The 4,587-nt window shown below is 35.9% G+C and overlaps 1 pseudogene; it reads left to right on the top strand.

Moving 5' to 3' along the window:
* The first annotated feature begins 380 nt into the window (after positions 1-380).
* LOC149251890 (arabinosyltransferase RRA2-like) lies at positions 381-4,248 on the top strand (annotated as a pseudogene).
* The last annotated feature ends 339 nt before the right edge of the window (positions 4,249-4,587 follow it).

Raw genomic sequence — 4,587 nt, 5'->3', positions numbered from 1 at the left:
AAGGTGCTGGCAGTTATCAGCATGCTCAGGATCCATTACATTCGGTGTGCTTACTCCTCAGTTTCCTCCTTGCCATTCCCTCTCTGTTTGTTTGTCCTACTCTCCTCAAAATGCCAAGAGAACGCACTAGGATGGGGTGCAGACGGGGAAGCTCCCATGGCTGAGCCTCCCGCCAGCCTTCCTCTACCACTTCGGACCCCTCGTCTGAAGCTTCGGAGTTCTGCTGCAATAGATATCCTGCAACAAGAAGTGGCAGGGGCAGGGGAAGAGGGCAAGTCATAACAGAAGTATGTTCACATCATTCTCACTCGCATACAACCCGATTCTGCATCCCCTGTTCTCTAGGAAACTCATCCTTCATCGTGTCAGTTACCGTCGAGATGTGCAAGGATGTTGTTGGTTCAGGGGAGGTTAATCCTGGGGCTCCTATGGAACCTCGGATGGCAGACCAGAACGTCTCCCAACGCAGAGATTCAGGTGGCTCGCCAATTCTAAATTCAAATGCAAACGCCGGCCCAAGCGCACCAACAGGAGGTGACCCTTCAGGTTCTGAGGCCCATCCTTCTGAATTCAAAGACACAGACCAATTTGGGTGCCAAATTGTAGAAGAACAACCAACAACCTCGGATGAAGATTGAACGAGTCCGCGCCTTTGGGTTTTGGTCATTTGCTAAAGGAAGAAGCTCAATTCCATACGGATACATAGTTTTTCATGCTTTTAAGCTCCCAGAATCATGTCTCTATCAACTCTATATGTCGGTTTCCATTATGAGGGTGGCATTTTCTTGTATGTTGGTGTCTGTTTATGTTGGCATCTGTCTAAGAGCTAGCTGTTTACAGGTCAGTCTTGGTCATTGTATGGGTCAGTTTTTGGTCACTGTCATGATTCTGAGTCTAATGTTTGTAGATACTTCAAGTCTTAAAGTAAGTCAATATGCAGGTCCTCTAGTAAGTACTTCAAGTGTCTTTTGTAAGAATGCCAACTCCTTGGCTAGAACTCTTGAGGCATCAACCTCTTTGTAGTAACATTTTTGTATCAATATAGGAGTAGACCAATTAAGAAAAAAAACAAGACTAAGTAAAGTCTGGGTTTGAGAAAAAATTAAGGACCAAGATGCAAGGATATTCAAGGAGTCTCCCAAGGACTAAGAGTGCAGATCAAAGTTTAGATTGATAAGTTAGTGCTTAACTAAGGGGATTGGGGTCTCCTGTAGCTTGGTGCCTACAAAGAAATTTAAGATTTGGTGGTCAGTGTAGGGGATTGGTGTCTCCTGTAGGTCAGTGCCTACTAAGTCTTGAAGATTTGTGTTTTTAGCAAGTTGGTTCTTACAAAATTATAATTCAATAGGTTGGTGCATACATACAATCAATTGTAAAAAGAGTCGGCACTCTTAAAGAGATTATTAATTACAAAAGTTTACATATTAAATATTGTGTGTCATGCGTTTCTTGAAATTGACTATTTAAAATGGTGAAAATTATTAATTAGCTAAATATTGATTCACCCCCCTCTGGTATTTCAAACAATTGGTATCATAACACGTACCTTCATACACAACCTAACAGCTGTAAGGTAGACCTTAGAAACATAGATGGAAAAGTCAAGAAGGCATGAATCCAAAACTCGAAAATAAGTCTCCTCCATGGTCATCAATATTTAACCTTTTAAAGAAGATGAAAAAAATTAAAAGAGATAGTCAGATCTAGAAGAAAGTTACACCATGAATTTTGAAGCTACACTAGAACAAATAGTCAAGCTCAAAAAAGAAAATATAAAAATTGAAGAGAAGTTGCAAAATATTGAGGAGAAGAATCATAACATTGATGAAATTGAAGTTGTTATTTTGAGACTTCAAAAAGTAGAAAAGAGAGAAGAAATGTTGACAAGTCAATTGAAGGAAAAGGTTGAAGACTATGAGAAGCTAGAAATGAAAATTGATAAAAAATAAAAATATTAAGAGCAAAAATTGGAAGAAGTCATCACCTTCAAAATATATCTTGAAGAAGCTAAGAGAACAAAAGAAGTGATGAAAAGGAAACTGAAGCAAAATGAAGAAATTTGTGAGAAACTTGAAGTAGATATTGTCTTATTAAGGAATGAGGTAGACAATTCTCGAATGTTGGATGATATTCTCAACAAACAAATATCACCATATGACAAAAAAAGTATTGGTTATGTAGGCGAGATTTCATATAAAAAATATGACCAAATTAATTTGTGAGAAAAACCTAAAGGCCATGTTGATATACTTCAAAATTCCAACCACAGTGGATGTAAGGGAACAATTTAGGATGAGGTTGGAAGAGATACCTCACCAAGAAGCTATGTTGATGCTCTCAAGGGGCTCATACATAAATCAAGCAATAATGGAATATGGGACAAGGATAAAAAAAGAGATGAATCTTTTCATAGGCATAACAACTTTACAATAAATGCTTCATCAATACAGTCCCACTCAGATATGTATCAAACCACATTCCTTTGTCATTGTTTTTTATGTACAAAATTCAAGAATAAGTCAAAAGATTGTAGAGACTATACTAGGAATGACTATCCAACTAGTAAAGGATCTTATCAAACTTCCAAAAACAAGTTTGAAAGATATCAAACTAGAGGTCCTATGGGATACAATAACATAAATCATAACTCATTTTTTCCATTATTCAAGTACAATATAGAATGATACCATGGTCACAATTTTGGACATACAGAATTTGATTCCAGAAGAAACTTGAAATGGATTTGTAAAAACAAGGGAAGAAACAATTTCTACCAGGAACCAAGGAATTTTTTAAAAATTTTAGAGAAGAAAACTAGAAGATCCAAGATTGGATTTGTTTGATCAAGGCTAGAATAGGAATTGTTAAGCAGAGATTATGCTTTCACCTTACAGACTTGGAGCCACCTCCATCCCTTCTCTTTTTGTAGCATATAAATGGCCAATGTGAAAACCTATTCTTGTGATAGAGTCTAAGGACGTTTTTTATCAAAAGGTTGATGAACTTCTAGTTTACAACATGACAATGCCAATGGTTGATGGAAGCTATATTGAAGGAGAATATTCTTTATGAGGTAGTTCAATTGGGTGGGCATGCGATTTTTTCATCTACAGGAGGTTAATCCTATCACACTCTAGTAAGATATTATAAGATATTGGGAAAATATGTCACGTGAAAATGTAAATACACTACTATGAAAGATAAAGGGTACAATATTAATTAAAAAGGCTCTACCATTGACAAAATAAAGAGAAGCCCTTGCTAAATATGTGGATGTTATTCAAATACATCTAGACAATGAAGAATTGAGATAGAGTGAAGCTTCTGAAATCAAATATACAATCAATAATAGAAACCAATGCCAATTTGAGCAAATAAGAGAGATTAGCTTGAGAGTTAACCTACCAGAACAAGTCCAACAAAGTGCCTTGAGGCAAAATTTTTCCTTGGAGACCCAAGTAAAAGTAGGTCCAACAAGAAGTCTAAAATGTTTGAGGACAAATCCCACTATTATCCCAGATGAATCTATCAATATCAATCTTGCAAAGCTTCTTCAAAAAGTTGTAGTAGATAAGGAGCTAATTGTTGGTTTTTCTAATTATAATGTGAAGGATATGTTTGAAGTATGATGTGACAACACCAAACAAGTAGATATGACCAATTATCTTGTTATTTCACAAGATGAATTACCTGTTGAATACTGCAAATCAAGGGGTGTTCTTGTGTATAGAAGAGATCCATCTGATATGATATAGAAAAAAAATGGGAAAAGAAAGAGGAAAACATGCAGTTTTAGGCATGAAATTGCATTTAATAAGGTATTTTTTTCATCTGGGGTACAACATATTACTCTCTAATGTCGATATTGTCTATCTACAAAATCCCTTCAATTTTTTTCTTTACAGGGACTGTGATGTTGAATCCATGATAGATGGACACTTAAATATGACTGCATATGTGTACGATGATGTCTTTGATGATACTCTGATGGGTTATGAGGGGCTTCATGTATCGAAGCAAGCAATGGATTATTATCTCTTTTTGGACAACCAAGTGTTGTTTACAAAATTCATAAAGTAGCTAGAAATTCCCATCTATAAACTAGTCATTATTTATATCAATTATCATCTGAATAAGCTTCCTACAATGAAGGCCACTATTCCTAAATTTGTGGCAGTCTTGAGATCCATTGGGTGGACATGTGAAAATTCTAAAGAATCATTATTTGTGGATGGTAAAGGTGGATGATCAAAAGAGTTGCGTGAATGAAAGAGATGCACAATCTCTGCATTATAGTCTATTGATTGACAATGTTTCCACTCTAATTCCTTTTGTAAGATCTACCAAGTCAATATAATTTTTTCCTTTTCACAAGTTTCTATTCCTAATATTGATGAGGAAGAAAGAAGCAATGCCAATCCATTGTAAATAGGGTTAAAGGCATATCCTTTTCTTAAAAATGTTAAGTGGTAAAAATTGTATTAGATGGAAACACAAGATCATGGGTAGCATGAGACGATCTTAGTGACAAAAATAAAGGAGACAATGCAAATAGGCGGAGTACATGTCAAAACACAAACAAGGGGA

This window comes from Pinus tabuliformis, chromosome 7 (genome assembly GCF_031772625.1).
Source record: "Pinus tabuliformis cultivar Carrire ecotype Pingquan chromosome 7, CPIR1, whole genome shotgun sequence".
NCBI classification, from domain to species: domain Eukaryota; kingdom Viridiplantae; phylum Streptophyta; class Pinopsida; order Pinales; family Pinaceae; genus Pinus; species Pinus tabuliformis.
Note: the sequence above shows the minus strand (reverse complement) of the source record. Positions and strands in the feature narration are given on the sequence as shown.